Source organism: Melospiza melodia, unplaced genomic scaffold (genome assembly GCF_035770615.1).
Source record: "Melospiza melodia melodia isolate bMelMel2 unplaced genomic scaffold, bMelMel2.pri scaffold_28, whole genome shotgun sequence".
Lineage (NCBI taxonomy): Eukaryota > Metazoa > Chordata > Aves > Passeriformes > Passerellidae > Melospiza > Melospiza melodia.
Window position 1 is genome coordinate 11,124,227 of NW_026948600.1, and position 22,549 is coordinate 11,146,775.

At 50.6% G+C, this 22,549-nt stretch overlaps 1 long non-coding RNA gene across 1 annotated transcript in view; it reads right to left on the bottom strand.

The window, feature by feature from the left end:
* The window catches only part of LOC134433916 (uncharacterized), a 58,236-nt gene extending 39,709 nt beyond the window's left edge, over window positions 1-18,527 (bottom strand). Inside the window, exon 1 of the long non-coding RNA XR_010031761.1 lies at window positions 18,430-18,527. This is a non-coding gene — a long non-coding RNA (uncharacterized LOC134433916). The remainder of the gene's footprint in view (window positions 1-18,429) is intronic.
* Between the last annotated feature and the right edge of the window lie 4,022 nt (window positions 18,528-22,549).

Here is a 22,549-nt window from a genome sequence, read left to right on the forward strand (position 1 = left end):
ACATATGGGAAAGGAAATGGGGTGGTTCATAGTGTTGTGCAAGGCTCCATGGGGAAGTTTTCTCTTGCAGCCTAGGTGGAGACTCTATAGCATATTCTTCCAGGACACAGGCCAAGGAATTGCCCTGAGGGATTCAAAGGATTCCACACCCAGACACACAGGGAGCAGGCAGGGCCTGATCCCCCAGCCACAGACCTTGCAGGGGCTCTTACAAAAAGTCCTGAATCGGATGAATTGTTGAGAGACTGAATGAAGAGTTCAAAGCACCTCAACAAAACCAAGGAAGTCTCATGTAAGAATTTCAGTTGGCTAGTTTATCTGACAAACCTTTCTGTGACATTCCAAGCTATGTTAATAAACATCCTGGAAATTGACCTGTCAGAATGGTGATGTCTAAGTATGACATCTTCTCCAGCATCTGATTTTGTTCTGTGCTGCACTGGAGCAGGGACAGAAGCCATCTGAAATGCTTTCAAGCTTGCCAAGGGTGAATCTGTCCCCTGTCCAACATCCAGCACAGCTGCTGGAAGCAAAGGCATTCCTGAGAAAGCCCCAAAGCCACCCTGTTCTGGTACATCCCAACAGCAGGTGTGCTCCTGCCCAGGCTCCTCACAGGTCCCAAAGCAGCAGCACTGCTTTCTGCTTGAACCCCACTTGGACAGGGACAGGGAAGAATTGTGGAACAGTTTGGTTGGAAGGGACCTTAAAGATCATCCAGTTCCAGCCCTCCTGCCACAGTGATGCCACCCCAAAAGGGCTGATCCCATTGCAGTTTCTCATTTAGCAAGAGACAAGTGACCCACTGGTGCTTGCTGTGCTGCTGCTCTCCCGTGGCTGATGCCACAGAGCTCACTGGTGGACTCAGGGTGTTAAGGGCTCCTCACACCAGGATTACAGGGAGACAACCTCCACAGTAACCTTGGGAGAACTTTCTTGCACCCAGGGATTTTTAATGCCAACCTTGCTGCAGTAACCACATCTTTAAGCACCATCCATCAGCCTTCAGCTCAAACACTTGTTTGGCTGAAAAGGGTTTTAGAGCCACTCTTTTGTCACAGTGCTGAGAGGTCTTCTCTGTAATTTGTTCCCCTCGGCAAATAGAATGAAAATGTTTTTAAAATGATGCCAGAATCCAATCCCTCCTCCCGTGATTCAATCCACAGCTAGCAGAGAACAAAGCCTCACAAGGAAGGGGCTCTCCACCAAGTAACCCTTGATAAGAGATGTGAAAGCACCATTCCATTTGGACACTGGGCTGGACGGCGCTCACAACTGGGCCTTTTCCCTGAGCCAGGGCTCTCCTGTGGCACTGGGATTTATGTTCTCCCAGCTGATCAGTGGGTGCTGAGTGCTCTGAACGCTGCTATTCAAACAGAGGCACCCTGTGGGGGAGGCTGGGCTGGGCTCCCTCCTCACACCACCTGCCAAATCCACCTGGCTTCTCCTGCAGCTCCTGCAGCAAGGGGGAAGGAGGGGCAGGCGAGCCCCTGGGACAGGCAGGGCCGTGGGGACAGGCAGAGCCTGGCAGTGCCAGAGCAGGTCCCTGTGACTGCCACCCACCCTCCATGGCAGGCAAGGTGACGATGATGATGATGGTGGCACACCAGGGGCCCAGCCTCATGCCCAGAGCTGAGCCTGCTGAACACACACCAAACCTCATCCCTCCCGTGCAGGGGAGCCACAAGGACACGAGGGGTGTCCGTCACACACAGGGCACAGCGTGGCCCTCCCATGAGGTGCCTGGGCCCCCTGGGAAGTCTGGAAGTGATGGAATTGAAGGTGGAAGCCAGCGAGGAGCCTGGGGAGGAGGGATCTCAGGGAAGGAGGGGTGACAGGAGGGCTCCAGGGGGAAATACAGGGCCTCTGATGGGGGCACTGCTGCAGCATCTGCTGATGTACGGGCTGCTGCTGCTGCTGCTGCTGCTGCAGGAGGGAAATGCTTCCTGTGGCAAAGAGCTCCTCCAACAAGTGCTCCATTCTCCACCTCCCTGCTGGGAGGGCTGCTCTGCCTTCAGTGCAACAGCAGCAAACACACCAGGAAAAAATAACCACAGGGCAGGAAGAAGAAGGGGTGTCCTTTTGTAGAGTGGGCACAACCTGTTTTCACTTTGCCAGCAAAGCCTTCTCCCCAGCTTCAAGGCAGGCACTGCAGTGAGTTACCACAGCCCTGGGTGCAGCAGGAGCCATGTGCTCAGGATTTAATACAAGGCACTTAATTTATTTTTTCTTCTGATACTGGGCTTGAAGTCTGTGAACTGCAGCAGTTTAGAGAGTTTAATCCCACAAAGGTCCGAGCAGAAGAAAGAGAGAGACCAAACATATCCAGCCACACTGATATCTCATCTCTCAAATGGCACACCAGGCTGCAGAGACACTGCAGCGACCTTTGTCTCACCACGTCCCCAAGTCAACATCCATGAGAAGCTTACTTACAAATGCCAGTTTTAATCCCTTTCCAACTCCCTACAATATTTATCCCCAAGCCAATGCTACAATCCATTCAATAATTGTCATTCCTCAGGTCTATTTGTTACTCCAGAAAGCCCATCTGGGATGCTGAAGGCTTGGCTACGTTCAGAGAAGATCAATGCAGGATGTAGGCAGAGAAGAACAAGGCAGCTGACCAGGAGAATTGAGAACCTGACAAAAGGAACTGAGGATGATATTAATTTTGTGGGATTTTAGGCATTTAATACCTTTTGAGAGAGGCTTCTTTACTATGATGGAGGTTAGCACCTCCAGAACATCATCAACCATCGTGTCTCCCACATGTGTCACTCTCAGCCTCTCCTCCTCTCTCAGCGACTCAGGAGAGGGCCACCAAAGAACCTGGCAATGTGGAGGCACAGAAAGGACACAATAGGGAGGGATAATCCATCAGGACCAACACCAGTGTGAGAATCAGGAGGTTTAAAACAGCCCTGGTTAATCTGTTGTTGGAAACAAGGAGTTAAAGGCTAAAAGGGCTCAACTTGAGGAGGGTAAAGGAGCTAAAAAGGAAACTATTTTCCAGGGGAGGGCTGGGAAGCTCAAGAAGGGGATTCATGACCAGGCCTCAGCACTCCCTGTTCCTGTCCTCAGCTTCTGAGTCTGTAACTCAGCGCTGAAATTGCAAGGATGAGACACGCACAACACAAACTCCCTTCTCCCAGCTCCAGCTCGCAGTGGGAGCGTTTCAGGACACGCTGTGCCTCTGTCAGGGCGTGCAGCTGACTGCCTTGGATCCCCTCTGTGCTCGATGGGTGTCAGCTGCCTCCCCTCACCCAGGCCCCAGCCCCGTCCCAGCAGTGGTGCCCCCCAAGCCGGAGCATCCTGGGGCCGAGGGCTCCGCGGGGCTTGGCCAGCACTGCCCGGGCCAGCCTGGAGGTGCTGCTCCCACCCCTGGCTGCCAGACCAGCAGGATGGATGGGCAGAGCTGCCTGCCAGCCCTGCTGCCAAGGCAGAGTGAGAACAAATTTGGATAATAAAAGCTGGAATAAGGAGATGCCTTGGAGAGGGCGCTGGAATAGCGCTTTGCGAAGCTTCAATTTAAAGCCTTGTTTCTACAACTAACGCAGCTTTAAGGGACATTAGCCTAATTTCTGTCAAGAGAACTTGCCAACACTGCAGTATTTAAGATAGACACTAAAGATGTGTTTTATCTCACAGATAGATCACTGGGAAAGGAAGGAGCTGTGCCACACTTGGTTCACAGGAAAATAAATTGACGTTCTCCCTGGGCCTAATTGGTGGATGCTGTTTTATAACACCACATGCACGAGCAGCCTCCCATTTTATCAGTGTGCAGCTGAGATTGGTGCCAAATCCACTAGAAAGTGGGGCTAGATACAGGAACCCACGGGGACATGCTTCAAATGGGCACCCAAGGACACAGAGCTGGGCATTTTCCAACCACAGAGTATCTGAAACATTGGGCCATGTCCTGAAGGGTCAGGGCCTTCTACTGATGGTGCTCACCAGCTGAGCCATAGTTGGTGGGGGGGCTTTCAGGGCCAAGGGGAGAAAACTGGGGATAGAAGAAAAGAACTGTCTTGGCTTCCTCAGGACCAGCAGCAGGAACTCACCTGGCCTGGTTTTTAGAGATGCTCCATTGTGAGTCAATAGAAAGCAAAGAAAAGAGAGGCTGTACACTGAAGCTTCAGGAGAAAAGTGTTGCAAGCTCCTGCTCCCATCATACCCCACTCTGAGGAACTAAAACATTCCCAGGAGTCGGAGTATATTAAGGCTGGCATGGCTCCACATGTCCCACGTGCCAGCCTTGGAGCTGGGTTGGAGACATGCCCAGGAGAATGCTGGTGCCATGGCACAAAGGCTTGTCCCAGACTTGCAGCTTCTGCAGTGGAAAGTTGAAAATGCCCTTTTATTTGCAGTTGTTACACAGAAATAACAGCCATGTAACGTTGTCCCAGCCTTGGAACAGAAATCAGCTTGCAGAGGAAGCCTGAGGGAGCGCGACCCTGAGCTGCAGGCTCGAGGGCAGGAGGGTGGCTCTGCTCTGCCACGGATTCTGCCCTTGCAGAAGAACTAAATCACTACAGCAGCCTGAAATGTCCCTCGGGAAGGAAATCCTCTCAAAGACAAATCAATAACTCAGTGTAATTTTAGCATGCAGCCAGGAGAATTTACATTGCCAGGAAGGCTGAGAGCTCTGCCACAGTGACAGAGGCACAGCATCATCAAACAGCCCTGCAGCAGACCCTGCACAGAGCACGGGCTCTGGGTGCTCACTGCCAAGCCACGAGTCTGGGCTCTGCATTTTGGGACCCCACAGACCCAAATCACAGGGACAGCAGCACGGATGTGGTCCAGCCAAACTCCCTTGGGACAAACCCACCTTTCCCTTTTCTCCTCTGCAGCAGCAAGGCTGCAATCATGGCAGTGCTGGCAAACACTCCAGATCCTGCAGGGTGAGACACACAAAGCTCAGCTAAACCAGGCTCAGGAGCAGAGGGGGAGTGCTCTAGCCACAGCCCCCATCCCTGGCCAGGGGTTCCCACCAGCCAAGTCACCCACGAAACAGCACAACAAGGATGTGCTGCAGCCCCCGGTGATTAATGAGACTGCAATTTACATAATTATATTAATGCTAAGTACACTCGGAGCGTAAGTTCAAGGGAACTGATGACACTGTAGAGGACAGTTCAACACTGAGCAGTAACTCCAGCAAAAAGGGGGGAGAAAAAAAAAGCCCCTAATTATTCAGTAGCTCTTCTCCCAGATTCTCAGGGTCAGCTTGGAGGAGAAGGTGGCCTGAATTATATTTTCATTTCCAGAACATCAACAGAATTGCTAAGTGAGTTCCAGCAGCAGTGTCAGAGCCTGCCCATTGTTATGCATGCCAGCCCCGTCCCCTCCCAAGCTCTGCCGCATCTCCTGCCAGCGCTGCCACCACCGAGCCCTGCTATCCTGGGGACACAGGACCAGCTCCTGTGCCAGTGTTTGTCCTGGTCCCCAGCACAGACAGACAAACTGCAACAACCAATTCCTCAGAAGCCAGGTGTAGCCTCCATGTCTGAAGGTGCAGGAGCCTGTCCAGGATAAGCCTGAGGAGCAAACAGCCCGGTCCAGCCAGCAGAGGTTTGTGCACAGCCAGCCCTCTGCAGAGTGCCTGTTGGCACAGCCACAGCCCCTGGCAGATGTGGAGCCTGTGCCAGGGCATGCAGAGCTGGGAAGGACTGTGCCCACACACACACAGAGCTCTTCCCCTGCACGCCCACCTGGAGCCACGGACACATTTTGGAGCACCCGTGCTGGCCACAGTCCTGTCACTCCTCACAGGTTCCTCTGGTGCCAACAAGCTCTCACACAGATTGTGCCATCAGTGCTGATGTGCTCCAAGAGCCTCAGTCTGCAAATCCAGCTTTACAGCAGTTACCAATGCACACTGGGCTTCTGCATTGCTTCATTGAGACTTGAACCTGTACAGGGGCCTGGAGTGCCAGGACACAGGGAATGGCTCCCACTGCCAGAGGGCAGGGATGGATGGGATATTGGGAATCAGGAACTGTTCCCTGGGAGGGTGGGCAGGCCCTGGCACAGGGTGCCCAGAGCAGCTGGGGCTGCCCCTGGATCCCTGGCAGTGCCCAGGGCCAGGCTGGACACTGGGGCTGGAGCAGCCTGGGACAGTGGGAGGTGTCCCTGCCATGGCAGGGGATTGGAATTGGATGAGTTCAAGGCTCCCTTCCAACCCAAACCATTCTGGGACCCAATGACTCTGCACCTCTGAAATGATGAGATCTGCCTGCAGAGCTGCCCCAAGGGCCAAGGTCAGTGCTGGAAGCTAAAGGTGCATTATGACCACCCCACACAAAGCCAGGACAATGACTTGTTTTGCTCCTACAACACACAACACGAAGCTGCCTGAAAAGCCAGGGCAGAAGAACTCTGCAAAGACAACACAAAACAGGAGACCCCACAAGCCTCATGTGACCCCTGTGTCTGATTGAAAACTAAACTGAATTAAATGAGAAGTCACAAGTTTGGTGTCTCAGGATTGCACTCAGAGCTCTCCTGGTGCCTTCCATGCTCAGCAACCGCATCCAGCAACAGGGAACATGCAGAAGGCAACTCAGTGATGATTAGGAAGACACATATGAAGTTATCCACCACAGAACAACCTGTGTGCACCTACATGTCCTGCAGTACAATCAGAAATCAATAACAAGATGTAGAAACCTTCAACCACTCAGTAAAATATGAAGAACAATTGTAATATTGATTTTAAAAGCACCACTGTAAAGACAGTTGAGAAGAAGCCTGAGAAAGCAAAGCAAAATGCCAGAATTGAAACTTTTTTTTTTCCCTCAGAAAGACATTAATAATGGATTTTAAATGCAAGAAAAAAAACTGAAACCCACACCAGATTGTCCTGGTAATAACAGCTTTCTGCAAAGCCCAGCTATTAATGTAACAGGGACGTCCATCAATCAAGCACACAGAAAGTACTTTGAGAGCTAAAAAATGAGCATGCAAACATCTGCATTTGGCAACTTAAATTTTGCCTTTAAGCATAAGGAACATAATAAATTATCAGGAGGTTGGGCTTGAACTTGTTTTCCTCCATCCTGGACCTAAATGCTGAGGATAAGGATGAAGGTACACAAACATGCTGCTGCAGGGATATGTCATGACAAAAAGTGGGCGAAAGGAGCACAGTTTCATTTGTGTTTTCATTTGAGAACACTGGTGCAAGAGGACACCAAGCAGGGGTGTAGCATCTCCCTGTCTGCAGTTCAGGGAGCTCCTGTGCACCCTTTTCCACCTCCAGCATCCTCAGCACATCCAAGACTGCTGGAGTGGTCTCACAGTGGAGTGACAATGTGCCAGTGTGCTCCAAGGTGCCCATGGCTCCCTCCTTGCTCAGCTCCTTTCCTGCTCCCCGTGGAGCTGTGGTGATTTTGGCAGCTCCTCAGTCCCTCAGTGTTCTCTTCAACCACCACATCACACCTGGGGTCCATCCACGCAGCCAAGCACTGCCTGGGGTGTCCCAGCAACCCCAGAAAAGCTGGATTGGCACCAGGGGAATGGCTGCAGAAAGCAGCTGGGGTGTCCCCACGCCTCCAGTGTCCCCCCCTTGTAAAACACAGCAGGTCAGTGCAAGTGCTGGAGATAATGAACACAATTTATGGATTCCAGCACAGGAGGCTGCAGGCATGGCTGCAACTAAGTCTTAATAAATTCTGAAGAGTGACACCATAAAATGGCATTATGGAAGGCTGTATTTATTGTCTCCCCATGCTTCTCTCTCCAAGGTGCCACACTACACTTAATAACAGTTTTCTCCCCAGCTGCCAGTGCTGCAAACCCTGACAGGCTAATGGCCGGGCCAGCCCTCCCCAAACACACACATCTCACCCAGTACACAGCTTCCATGGCAGGAACAGGCAAAAAGGATTAAACCAGTGCTGCCCAGCTGCTGCCCAGCCTGTCCCCTCCGTGCTGGCTCTGCAGGGCTCCCTGCCACGCAGCAGGACAGGAGTTCTGTCCCTGGAAGTGATGCAGAGGAGGAGCAGCTGCTGTGGGGTGGTACCTGCATGCCCAGTGTCCTGCTGGGACAGGAGCATCCCTGCCCTGCTCTGCTGGGAACACCAAGGCCCTGCCAGCAGAGCAGCCCCACTGGCAACTGCTGCCTGCTGTCACAGCAAGCTCCGGGCAAGGCACCAGCACAGCCCTGGGGGGAACCATGGGGAACCAGGGATCCTCATGGAGAACCAGAGATCCTCATGGAAGACCATGGAGAGCCAGAGATCCTCATGGAAGACCATGGAGAACCAGAGATCCTCAAGGAGGACCATGGAGAACCAGAGATCCTCAAGGAGAAGCATGGAGAACCAGAGGACCCCTGGTTCCTGGTGCCAGAAGGGCAGGAAACCTCCCCATTCAGCATTCCCACCTCCCCTACCACTGCAGTGTGCACTTCCATGGTTCCATATTTAGCTTTTGCACCATGGATACAGTTTTTCTGGAGCATAATCTCCACTGAGTTTCTTGTTCTTCCTGCTGGTGTAGTGTTCTAAGCCTGCAAGAAAATCACTTTGAGCTTCAGGCAGTGCCTTGGGTGTGGATGGAGACTTGACAAGTATAAAGATGCTGCTGTTCCATCCCTGCCTGCATCGCCTGCACTGCAGAAGGCACAAAAAAAATCATGTGAACCATCTTTAGTTCTCTTCAGAATACAAAAAGGTAACAAAAACCCCCAAACTCACACCTATCAGTTTATCAAGTACAGCAAGCCGTACAAACAGGAGTGCAGGTGTGTTTGGCACTCACAGTGGATGGAGCTGAGTGTGAACATCTCCTCACCCAGTGTCCCCCCCTCTGGCCTCCGTCTCCCTCCTCTCTTGCCAGCTGACAGCCACCAGCTCTCCTCAGCAGCCTGGCTCTGCTCCTCCTCCAGGACAAGTCCTTTCCCCTTCAGAAAGCAAACCAAAGGTTTAGAGAGCATCTGAAGAGATCAGTGTGTGGAAGGATGATGAAACAGGAGTCAAGTGAAAGCCCCTTGGCTTCTCTTCCAGCAAAGGCTTTGCCCTCATGGACCCCCTTCCCTGCAGCCTGTGGCTCCTGGCTCCAGCCCTCTGGAACCACAGCTCCCCAGCAGCTCAGACATTTCCTGCTGCCTCTTTTCAGAGCAGCCCTTTCTGTGCTTGCCCTGCTCAGACTGCAGCTGATGTTAGTGGGGCAGCAGTCAGCACCACCACCAGGGCTTGCAGCTCTCTGTGAAGCCACTGTGAGATTTTCTGTCTCAAAAAAGGCACTGCCAGACAGTCCCTGATAGCTGAGCCTGGAAACACCTCTGGGATCAACCCCTGCTCCAGCAGTGTCCCCTCCAGCCCTAGGGCTGTGCTCAGGAGGGTCTGGGATGTCCCAGGACTCCATCACCTCTCTTGTGGAGCTGGCCTGCTCCAGTCACCCTGCAGTAACCAGATTTTTCTGTGTTTAAGCAGTGTTTTCTGTATGTTTTGCCATGGAGGTGTCTTGGAATGGCAGCACAGCCAGTGGGGCAGCAGCCACTCCTCCATCATTCCCTCAGACAGCCTATAAATACCTGCACTCCACCTGTAAAACCCATCACCATGTGCACCCCCCTTACAGCTCCAGCTAATCCAGATACAGCCAGGGATAACAATTTTTTGTGTATTATCTGGTGAAGAACAGACAGATAACTGTAATTAGTAGCACCCTGGTTAGGTGAAATGATAGTGTAATTAATGAAGATCAGGTAGGCTTTGTTTCAGATAAGGAAAGCAGCAGATTCTATCAAAATGTAAATGCAGCTCAAAATCCAGCCTCAGTGATCACTTAGAGGTGCTTTTAGAAACACCACCAGCCTGAGATGCAGAGGTTTCGCTTGGGCTGAATGACACATCCTGAAAATAAACCCTGGTTCAGGGCTAACATGTAAATTGTTGATTAGATCTATTTATTCACACCCTGCAGTGATGGGGGAGACTTGCAGCTCCCTGCTCCTCCTCTGGCTTTGCAGGATCACTGGCACATTCCTGTTATTGCTGCTTGCAAGGACTCTGCAACCCCGGGAGCTCCCCAGCAGCAGAACAGCAGCAATTCCAAGTGACAAGCTGCACACATTAATTCTGTATTCACATAACATCCTGCTGCAAGTGAATGACCCAAGCAAAACTTCCTGCAGTCTGAAGGATCAGGCAGAAAAATCAGGAGAGAGGAGACTGAGTCCTTTGAATCAGAAATGTTGTCCCTCATTAGAATTTCCAACACCACCACCCTTACTCCTTCCAAAATGTAAACACATAATAAAAAATTAAACGTTACTATGGCGTGGAAGAGTTCTTTCAATAAATGGGAATTAGCTGTACAAAACATCAGGACAGACCCCAGGAGATTACATTTCCTTCCCCAGCTTTTGCTGGTAAAGCAGGGCTGGAAAAACAGAGCCATATTTATTTTTTAACTGGGAAGCTTCCTCAGGATGCCAAAGGAAGCAGCTTCAGTAAAGCAGAGCCATTTGTCTCAGTGTGCTTTCAAGTAAGAACAAATGCAAAACCAGCTTCTAGACCTCAAGGAGCATCAAATAGCTTTTTAATTTATGTCCCAAATTCCCTGCAGATTCTGAAGTGAACAGAGGGCAGGGTTCAGAGAAAATGCCTCGCTCAGTCAAGACAGCTGGATGGATATTCTGAGTTTTCCTCACAGGAGAAGGTGCTTTTGCACCAGAATGGAGCAGGCACAGCACGTGGCTCTGGAAGGATCTGTGGAAAAAGCAGACCTGTTGCTTGTGTGACCCTATAAATAAATGTATGGAAAACTGAATAACTTAGGAAAGAAAAAGGAGAAAAAAAAAGAAACTGGAGCCCCATCTGAGCAAGAGGACAATTTGCAGGCAAGAGCTGCGAAGGAGCAAGTGAAATATTCCTCACAGGAGCCATCTGACTGTGCTGACTGCTGAAAACCCTCTGGCCTTGTCCCTGCCCGCCCAGAATCAGCTCTGTGGAAGTTTCAGTAAGTCAGGCCTTAACCCACGGGGGAAACTGCAGGGAGGGAGGGCCTGAGCAAGACCATGGCAAACACTCCCTAATTATGGAAAAAGATAATGCTGCAAAACTGTGGGTAAGGGATGTATATGATGCAGACTGAACAGCAAGGAAAAACCAGGGATTAGCCCCTAGAGCCAAGTTCTTTTGTAACAACTGCCACACACATCCCAAGGCCCAAATCCAGCAGCTCCTGGAGCATATGGCCACATGTATCCTGGGAAAAGGGCTCAGAAATGGTCATCCTGGCCACAGGCTCAGACACCTGTGCTCCAGCCAACCTTCAGTCAGGGCAGGGTCTGGGTACAGAGACAGCAATGCCAAAGGGACAGATGTGGAAGGAGGTGGAAAGATGGTGCATCCCCTCAGGGCTGGGGCTGCCTCCTTCACCACCAGCAAATGACAGCAAACACAGGAGAGTGGGCTGAACACACAATGTCTGCAAGATATCTATAGAACAGGGCCGAATTTATGACATTACAGAATAAAGTTGACAAATTTAGGACAAAAAAATCTCTGCAGGAATGCCTGAGCCCAGAGCTGCCAGCCTCTCCCAGAGTGTGTGGTCAGTCACATCCTGCAGCAAACACCAAACACTGCAGTGCCTGTCCCACACAAGATCACACATTTGAAGCCTGAGGGAGTCGCTGTGATTATGTTTGATCAAACCTTCAGAACTGTTTCAGTGACCCTGGGACACAAGTCCCATGTTTTGAAAGCATATTCCCCCAGGAATTTCCCATTTCCCAAGGAAAATGTTGGAGCTTTGGGCCTGCTGTGGCTTGCTGGCTTTGGAAAGAGGAGAGATGCCAGCCAGACTGGAAATTCAAGATAACCAAGGCTGGAGGCACTGCCAAAACATTTCAGAGGAGGGAAAACATTTTTTTTCCAAAGCACTGTTACAAGCTTGAAATAAATGTGCAGACTGTTAGATAAAGAGAGAGATAAAAATAGGCCTGTTATTAAATACCTCTTCTTTAATGAGGTTCATCCTTCTAAACAGCCACGTGAAGGTTATTGGAGTTATTGCAGCAAATCCAGCCTACTTGCACATAAAAACCAGAGCAAGGTATTCCTCATCACCCAGCACACATTTGAGCACCTCTCAGCAGCTCACAGGCTCACAGCATCCCCAGCTTGGCAGGGAGGAGATAAAAGCAAGGAATGAGAGATGTCTTCCCTGGGAAACAGTCTCTCTTCCTTCAAAGCACTTTTCCCCCACCAAACAATGTACATTTAACCACGGGAATGGTTCCACTGCTGATGTCTGCTGCTATTACACCACCAGCAGCCTGAGCATCATTAAAGTGAAGTTTGAAATTATTCTGAAAGCTGAAGCTTAACCTCCTCCTGTTGCAATAAAACCACTGCTTGACTCTCAGCACCTCATCCCCTGGTTTATGGCCACCTGGAATACCCTGCAGGGCTCAGAACTCCACAAACCACTAGCAGGAGTCATGGCTTGGCTTATGGAAACACAGCCCTGCACCCTTGTTTTGGCAGTGCCCACAGCCTAGCCCATGGCTCTGTGTTACAGAAGCTCAGATTTTATTCTGGCTGCTCAGAAGCACAGTTAGTTTTTGGCAGAAGGAGCATCCCTGCAGAAGTCTTTTGTAACCAGTTTGAAACCAGTAACATCATGGCCAGCAAGGGACAGGACTGACCTGACACACCAAAAACCCACCCCAAGCCCACTCTGCTCCTAAACCTGAGCAAGCATTGCAGGGCTTTTCCTCACCACACCAGTGCTGCCAGGACACTGCCACTTCTGCAAATGACAGAAGAGAAGTTTTACCTGCATTTGGGGGGCAAAAGATGGCTCCCAATTAATGGAATTGGGGGTCCCAATTCTGTACAGAAATGCTGAAACCAAGCTGCAGGGCAGGACATTTGTGCTGTGATTCCCTGACCAGAGCTGTCATCCTTCAAACACATCCTCCTGCTGGAGCAGGGGGCTGGGAACCCCTGTCTGCTCACTGTCCCAGCATCTCCTGAGCCCCAGTCCTGTCCTTTCACCAACAGCTGGAGGGAAACATCACCATCCCTCTTACCCAGACCAGGACCAGGGCATGGAGGGTGTGCTTGATGAGCCCCACCTGCCTGGCACTGCCCCACACGCCGGGCAGGAGCAGCACCTGGAGCTTCAGCCCTGGCACTTCTGCCAAGGACTTGGAATTAGGCACAAGTGTGGACACTGTGCCACCTGTGATGTGAGGATGAGGGGCAAAGGAAAGCTCACAAGGGTAGGAAGCTGAGAGAGGAGCCCATGAAGGCAGGTGGCAATAAAAAGGACAGGCAGGAGATAAATTAAGGAGATGGAAAGCCTCCTATGCTAGAAGTCAGATTGAAAACAAGTAGAGGGAGAATTACCAGGGACTGTAACTCAGCTTCCAAGCACTGAACATTTGCTCTCAAGTCAGCCTGGCCTTTCCTACCTGCTGGAATCATCCTCCAGCTCTCCTGTTGCTGGCCAGACAAGATTATAACAACTCCAGAGTCGAGATTCCTCCCATCTGCACATCACTAACAAGTCGTTTTATAAAGAAACGTGGAGAAGAAGCATTTCATCTAGTATAGATGAGGTTTTTAAAATTCCATTTGCCTTCCCTCTGTATGCAAAACCGTGCTGATCTGATGAGGCTCCTATTTCCTGGATTAGACATGTCAAACTTTGCAAAAACGAGCATACCCTGGTGGTTTCACTCTGTATTTCACAGCCCTCTCTTGACTGTGCTGCCATAAATATTTCAGAGACCTGCCCACCACTGTCTCAGTTAGGTCTGGGTCAGTGAGAAGCCAATGGTTTGGACAGTGATGAATTCAGCAGAGCAATTAGCAAGAGTTGTTGCAGCTCAGGACATCCCAGCGAGCAGCAGGAGCAGACAAGGTGTGAGGGGACCCTCAGCAGCAGCCAGGTCACCCCCACGGGCTGTGGCACAGGCCTGGCACAGATCCTGCTGCCTCCTGCCTCCCCTGCCTCAGGAACCCCCTCTCAGCCAAATCAGTGCTGCCTCATTTGGCCACTGGAATCCCCTGGAGGACAGACTGGCAGTGAAACTGGGCCGAGGTACTGCCCATCCTCAGCCCTGTCCTTGCACAACAAGCCCTTCAAAGCAGCCCTGAAAACGCCTCCCTGCCGTGGCTGCCTGCAGAACTGGGCTCCCACAGGTGTAAAACCTTGTTTGAGCAGCAAATGAGACGGGAGAAGACCTGTGACGAGCAGGAGCAGCAAAGGCAGCCTGAGGGTCCTTGGGAGCTGCAGCCATGGATATTTAAATGCCAAGCAATGTATCACTGGCTCCCTGCTGAACATGAGATGGTTTCATCTTTGCAGAAGCAGCACCAACAGCATGCTCACATCAGCTTCACTCTGGCAGCCTGACCACCAGCAGCAGCTGTGGCTCCTTGGTTTTTAACTGGGAAATCATTGGGCACTGCAGAAAATTACTCTGGGCAGCACAAACAGTGGGGAGTCACTGCAGGTTCAGCTCTGCAAGGCAGAGCTTTAACCACAGCTGAAGGTGCAGGCCAGCTGAGCTCCCTGCTCTGCCCTGAGACATCCATCCAAAGCCCAGAGAGATCCACGCTGCACCGTGCCAGTCACAGTGCCAGGCTCTGCTCCATCCCTCCAGTCTGCAGGGAGCTGCTCTGCAGCAAAGGCAGCCTCTGTGCCCCACTGCTGCCTCTCTGCAGAGCAATCTGTAAATATTTTGATATTTGGGCAGTGGAGGTTCTCACTTGTCCATCTGGATTGGAAACTGGACTCATTAACTCCCAACTGTCAGCTGGAAAAGCTGCCAGAGGGTTTCTGCCACATTAGGGAGCAGCAAAGGACTGCTGCCACGGGGATGGGCAGAGCAGAGCCCTGTGCAGCTCCAGCTCTCCACTCATCACTGCTGGGGGGCGATTAATGCCCTTTTCCTTTCCCAATTAAACCCCTGCCTCTAATATCCTTGCTCTGAATCTTCACAGCAAACTCTTCCCAGAGGCACCACTGCTGGGTGGAAAATTTCCCACCACTGCTGGGTGGAAAATCTGCTGCTCAGTGATACAACTAGATGGCCAGAGAAATCCAACTTCCAATCATCGTCAGGAATGCTGAACAAAATATTGGGAAATTTGGTGCCCAAACAACAAAAGTAAAATATGTTCCAGCTCCCAAGGGTACTGTCACATGGAGAAAGTGTATTCTGAAAGAAAAAAGACTGCAGAGGAAGTACAACTTTAACAAACTCTGTTACCCGACCATGAGGAGTCACAGCAGGGGTGCGAACCTTCATTCAGAGGAAACAGCAATCCCACTCACTAAACCCCAAAAAACCTCCAGGTTCCTGTGGACTCCAACCATGGACAGAAGGAAAAGCCCTGTTGCAGTGTGTTGTAATAGCCTGTTTTAACTTCCGGGTCCCTTCCCCAGGTGTGCCACTACCCCTCTTCCCCTTCCCCCCTCGCCCCCTGCTGGGCTGTCAATCAGGCTGAACATTCCAGCAAGGCGTCGTGTGGTTGGTCAAGTTCAAAGGATGCCCCTATGCCCAGAGGTCATTGGCCTGTCTGGGTGTCATCTTCCCCTGAGACCCTGCCCCTCTCACCTGGTTGGTGGCTCACCTGTCCCCTCCCCTCCCCCTGTCCCTGAGCTTAAAAAGGTGATCAGACCATGCGGTCATTGTTCTGTTGGAGCAGTTGCCCATATTCAGACCTCTGTAACCATGGAATAAACCTCTGGATATAACCCTCCAGCACAATCCTCTCCTTTTTCTCTTCACCATCGCCTGAAGCCTTTCTCCTGAGGTAACGGGGTCCCTTACAAGCCTGGACTTGTTCAGTGCCCAGCTGCAACCACCAGCAAGCTAAAGGTGTCTCTGGGGTGATTACAGCACAGTTGCTGCCTTTGGCCCAGCAGCGAGGGTCAGACTGGCCCAGGCACAATCTAACTGGTAATATTGGGATTCATATTCCAATAAAGCCCCACAGATGATGCCCAAAAGTCTAATAGCAGAGGTGCTGGAAGCCTGTCTGGGGCACACATCTCCCTTCAGTCTGAGCCTGCACCTGGTGCATTATTTAGTGCCAAGTGAGAAAGAAGCAATGCCGAACCAAGTGTTAAAGGGCTTTGGGAAGTTTCACCAACCTTTCCAGAGCTGTTAGCTCTGGCTGCCTGGCAGAAGAGACAACTGACCTTGCTTCCAAATTACAGGCAGCACAGCTCTTAGGGCAACTGTCTCTCTGTGTTTGCATCCAGCCACCTCCAGCAGCTTGAAGTGTGCTCATAGTGCAAGGAAGCACTTGATCAAAATCCAGCTCACACTGTAGACAGCGAGGAACAAGCGCCCAAAGCATTACAGACACAACAACAATGGAATTTGGGGAGGGATTTGACAGGTTACAGGTTGATGACACTGCTGTACTCCCGGTGGAAATGTGGATTGATGCAATTAGCAACAGGGAACTGGAAACTCAGCAGAGGAAAACTGGGAACACATCTATAAAAGATGAGCTGCTGCACCATTGTAGAGAAGCACAAAATCCTGCGTGAGCTCAGAACAGGAACAAGTTGAAACAGGAGTGAGATGGGGGAAACGCAGCTCCAAGCTCCCTCCCAGTGCTCAGAACTGTAGATCCAAATTCTAAATTCAAACACCTGAATTTGCTTCCCCCAGAGAGACTGGCCTAGTTTGCCACAGGGATACAACGGGAGAGGGAGTGGGGGTGTCCTGGAGACATGGGCAGCAGCAGACAAACCCTGAGCCCAGCCAGGCTCTGCTCAGCTGCCAGTGAGTGCAGCCACATGGAAAACATGGCAAGATGCAGAACCAGTGGGATGGACACGCTGCCAAGTTGCATGGCTCTGCTGCAGCACCAAAAGGTGAATCCCTGTGCAGCCACAGCAGCAGCTGTGCCAGGTCAGCTCCCTGCCAGCCAGAGCTGAGCTCACACTGGGAAAGTGTGGCCAGAGGCTACAGGGATGGGCTCATGCTGGCAGCAGGGCCCCAGCCTTGGCTAACACGTGCTGAAGGTGTCAGTGCCAGTCCTCACAGGGATTTCACTGCAGAAGAACCCCAGGAGACAGAAACCCAGGCTGGCAGCAGGAGACCAAGGCCAGCTCCTCTTTGTGCCACGTCCCCAGTGCTGGGGTCTGTAGCAGTCAGAACATGAGGCAGGACACCATTTAAGTCTCTACAAGAGTAACCAAAATTACTCTCCTCTGTGAATACTGACAAGCTTCCCACTTCCACAAGCCCTTCACTGCATGTGCCCAACATGGAATAAATACAAAAATGAAGCGGAATAAGGCACCCGAGCAGTGGAGAAGGTGCTTGTGAACAAACCCTGCAATGAGGTTTCTAATGATTGCAAGTATGTACATGTTCTGCTCCAACAAAGCTGGTGGGGATCTGCCAGGCTGAATAATGAGCAGGGACACCACACGCCTTCCATACATAATGGTACAGAAATGGAATATAAGTATATACTGCAGCTCTGTGGAACGCAGGGGCTTTTGTAGCCATTTATGTTATACAAAGATTTACATTTGGAAAAGTCATTCTGCTATATCTGGCAGAAATTTCAAGACAAATGGAACCCATACTTATTCTTTCAATGATAATACTGAGCACAGGATAAAGCTCTTAAATTCAGAGCACTTTATAAAAATTAATTACTACTTAGTTCACCCTTGTGAGGTGTGAAGGTATTACACCTGCATATACATGAGGAGACCAAAGCACAAGTGGATTAAACAGCTTGTTCAGGATCCCCGAGACAGGCTAATTGTTGAAATATGTATGCACATGTGCATCTGTGTGTGTTTGAATGGGTTTGGCCCCTCCAGAGCCTTCTCAGCACACAGAGGCCAAGCTGCTCTGCTGGGCTTCTCTCACCACAGAGTCCCAGGCATGTCTAATGAAAGACACCAACCCAAAGAAAGGGAAGAGATTTTTTGTGGTTTGCACAGATGGAAATAAAAGCTAGCTTTCAAACAGGCGAGGAACAGAAAAACCATTGTTAAAAAGCTGTGCAGTGCTCCAGTGACAACTCCTAATCAGCTTGCCGCTGAGCAGCACCACACCGGAGCACAGCAGACCTGAGAATCCACGTGCCAACAAGCGTTATAAAACCTGGCCCTTGACAAATGAAGAGAGAAAGGGCTGTGGAGCCAGTGACAGAGACAGCCCCCCACCCACAGGGGGCTGGCAGCCCACTCCTCCTGCTCCAGTGACCTGAAAGCCCTGGAGCAACCTCTCCCCTCCTTGGACGCTTTGCTCACCACCTCCAGTCCCTGCACTGGGTCACCGAGTCCTCCTCTCTGTGTGAGCACCAGCAAAAGCACACATTGTCATGGGCACAAACAGCTCTTGGAGCGTCTGCAAGGCTCCTGTCAGTGCTGGCAGGTGGGTTCCAGAGGCATGCTATAATTAGCAGTTACCTGGACGCAGGGTTTGCCACTGACCCGTGGGGTAAAACACTTCCAGGTCTTCAGGATCAACGTCATCCTCTGTCCCCAGCTCCTTCCCACTGTCATCTTTTATGTCGCTCTCTTCTGTTTTTGTAAGGGCAAACACCTTTTGGAGAGAAGAGATTCAGCTCATTAGCAATTGCATCTGGGTAATTTAGTGCTGGCTGAGAATACAAAATTTTTTTCCTCGCCAGCAGATTTTTTTTTTTTGACATCTGAGATTCTTTCCACATGGTTAAATTTAGATTTAAAGTATATTGAAGGTTAAACATGCATAACTAGCATGACATTTGTGCTGAACAAAGCAACGCAGCTTATTTCCTATTCCAGAGCAGGTTGCAGGTTTCAAACCAGCTCTAACAGAGCCTTACCCGTATTTCAGTCAGAGGCAGGAGCCCTGGCTATTATTAGGGTTGTATAACATTGTAAGATTGTAAGACCCCATTTTCCCTTGCCTAAAAATATGTCAAACTTTTAACTTTTTCAGCTGAAATTTTCCACACGAGTGGAATGCCTCAAGGCTTATTGGTTGGTTTGGGGTTTGGTGAGGTTTTTTGGGTTTTGTTGGGTTGTTTTTTGTTTTTGTTTTTTTTTCTTTTTCTTAAATGCACTTATTTCAGGCTAGGAGAAGATTTCAGCTAAAATGGTTCAGCTGTTTCCAAAATAGGACATGGGAAAAAACACACCGAGCTGCCCACATGATACAAATGCGAGGATCAATCCTCTTCTCCACCCTCTTGCAGTGTTCTCCAAGGCTTTTAAAACAATGAGGCAGGGATTTAATCACCACCTCCATGGCAAGTGCAGCACGAGGCTGGCAGAGGTGTGGGAGAGCAGCCAGCACGAGCGGCTCGATGTTACACCAAGGGAAGAACAGCAGGGAAAAAAATCCTTGCTGTGAGGGAAACCTTGGTGTTCAATGGAAAGCCTCCCTAGGGAGCTGGTGGGAGTCACAAAAACCTCTGGAGAGTGCACAGAAATGACCTGTACTCTCACACCTGGCACTGACTCTGGGTCTGGGCTGTTCTGGTTCCAGCAGGAACAGATGAACTGGTCCAGGCTCATCATCCCCACAGCTCAGTGCCTGCTGAAGGGAATATTTTCAGCTTCTGAGATCGCCAATTCAGTCACCACTGAGGAATTTGAGTTAACCACCCTACAGGGAATGATTAGTCCTAATTGTTGGCAATTAAAATGGAGTTACAGCTCACTTCATGAAGTGTTTGGTTCTTAATCCTTAGGATGTTTTCACTGGGAAAAATGTAAGTAAATTCAGAGGTTAACTGGAAAATTCTGGGACACATTCTGCCTTCAGTTCTTCCACTCTTTGGGAAAAAATGCATGCACATTTTCTGTCAGAATTTGGATGCTCTGCATATAAATATCCGTTTCCAGCCTAGAAGAGTCTTTCTGAGCCACAGAAATGTCAACCTGAGCAAAACATGCAGAGTAGCAACAACAGTGTGGATGTGGCACTTGGGGACGTGGGCTGTGGTGGCCTTGGCAGCACTGGGTTAAAGGTTGTACTCAATGATCACAAAGGTCTCTCCCAACCTACACAATTGCACAATTCCATGATTGTGGTAACTAACACACAAGGAAGGCTGACAAACCCACAGAATGTGGAAAGCGGCTGCGATTTCAGAAATGCACGAGGAACCAGATCTTAACTCCTGCTTTTGCTGAGTGCATCAGGGGCTTGGAATTGTTTAAATTATAACAAATGGTTAAAGCTCAGGAACAATCACAGCCATAAAAGCCCAGGTTCTGCAGATGAAAATCAATGTTAACATTTTCTGAGCCAAGACTCAACAGGACTAAAAAAGAGTGAGTGGAGCAGTTATTACTTAGCTGATTTCCACAGCTCTGTGATTATCCAAGAGGGAGTTAGTGATACAGGCTATTGTAAATTTACCACCAGGCCTCCCAGTGCTGGATCTGTTCAAACACATAACGGAGACAGCTGATGTTTACCAGCTCTGCTCAGGAAAAGTGTGGGGTTTAAACGCTCAGTAAGGATAAAAGGATGTGACTTGGTTCATTTAAGTGCTGCTGTCACTGCCTGGCCACGGTTGCTTTGCAATACCCCATTTTCATTAGCATTTCTAGCAAAAACGGGCAGCGCCACACAAGCGATTCTTCATTTACACAGAAATCAGCAGAACCCTTTCTGGTTTGTTTTCATAATTCAAGCAGGAGAAAGACATTTCCTAAAGAATAATGGGCATTTCCTTAAAGGCAAAAAGCATCTGTGTTTTATCAGTCTGAAGTCAAGTGGAGCAGCCAAAACTTACAGGCACTCTCTGTCCCAGGCTGGAGCAAGAGAGGAGCACAGAGCCCAGCAGCAGCAGCAGGCTGACCCTGGAGGTGCTGGAGAGGAGCCTGGCCCAAGGAGACATTGCCACCAGCCTGAAATGCAAAGCAAAACAAACCCAACAGTATTTTTTTTTCCATTTTTGCAGGTTTCAGGACTCTTTACACAACACTTTGCAACACAGCGTGGGATCAGGGGTGTGACATGGCAGGAGGCACAACACCTCGAGGTGTGAGCACAGGGACTCGTGGGGCTCACTGCTAATGGGGTTTGTGACAGGAAATGCCAAGAACTCATACTGACCCCACAGGGGATGATATCTCTCCTGGAAAATATGAGGAGACCTGCAAGACTTGTTTAAAATCTCTGTGTCAGTGCCATGGATGACAACTGGAGGGAAAAATAAAAAGCTGTGCAATCCCGCGAAGGCTTTTTATGCCTGTGCCTCATTTTAAGCACTGAAGCAGCTGCGTTAATTCAAATTAAACAAAACGACCAGCTGTCCAAGGAGCAGGGGTTCATCTAATCCATATGTAGGTTTTTCTTGAGGAAAACAACATTTTGCAGAGGTCAGCAAGGTTTACTCAGTGGTTCCTACAGCACAAGGCTTTCCCTGCTGCTCAGAGCAGAGGCTCAGCCCAGCCATGGGGCCAGGAGCTGGCTCTGACCATGCTCAGGTGTTCCTGGGAGCAGAGCCATGGCACAGACCCACTCTGATGGGGCACAGAGCCACCCTGATGGGGCACAGAGCTACCCTCATGGAGGACAGAGCCATCCTGATGGGGTACAGACCCACTCTGATGGAGCACAGAGCTACCCTGATGGAGGACAGAGCCATCCTGATGGGTATAGAGCCACCCTGATGGAGCACAGAGCCACCCTGATGGGTACAGAGCCACCCTGATGGGTATAGAGCCACCCTGATGGGTACAGAGCCACCCTGATGGGGTACAGAGCCACTCTGATGGAGCACAGAGCCACCCTGATGGGTACAGAGCCATCCTGATGGGGCACAGAGCCACCCTGATGGGGCACAGAGCCACCCTGATGGGGCACAGAGCCACCCTGATGGGTACAGAGCCACCCTGATGGGTACAGAGCCACCCTGATGGGTACAGAGCCACCCTGATGGGGTACAGAGCCACTCTGATGGAGCACAGAGCCACCCTGATGGGTACAGAGCCATCCTGATGGGGCACAGAGCCAACCTGATGGGTACAGAGCCACCCTGATGGGTACAGAGCCACCCTGATGGGTACAGAGCCATGGCACAGAGCCACCCTGATGGGCACAGAGCCACCCTGATGGGTACAGAGCTACCCTGATGGGTATAGAGCCACCCTGATGGGGCACAGAGCCACCCTGATGGGTAGAGAGCCATGGCACAGAGCCACCCTGATGGATACAGAGTCACCCTGATGGGGTACAGAGCCATCCTGATGGGGCACAGAGCCATCCTGATGGGTACAGAGCCACCCTGATGGGGCACAGAGCACATCACGGGGAAATGAAGGCTGCTGCTGCTGCTGTGGGTGCCAGTGCCCAGGCACAGAGCAGTTGTGCCCACCCTGCGTGTGAGCACACACACGTGTGCCCCCAGTGCCTCACACGAGGCTCAGGATCCACCTGCAGCCTTCAGCTCTCTGCTGGGCTAGGGAGTGCAGCAGCCTGCCAGCACACAGGCTGCACAAGTATTTCCTGTGATTGGCTCTAAATTTACACGCTGCTGAATTAAACTAAATGAGGTCTTTTGAAAGAACATAGGACTGATTAGTT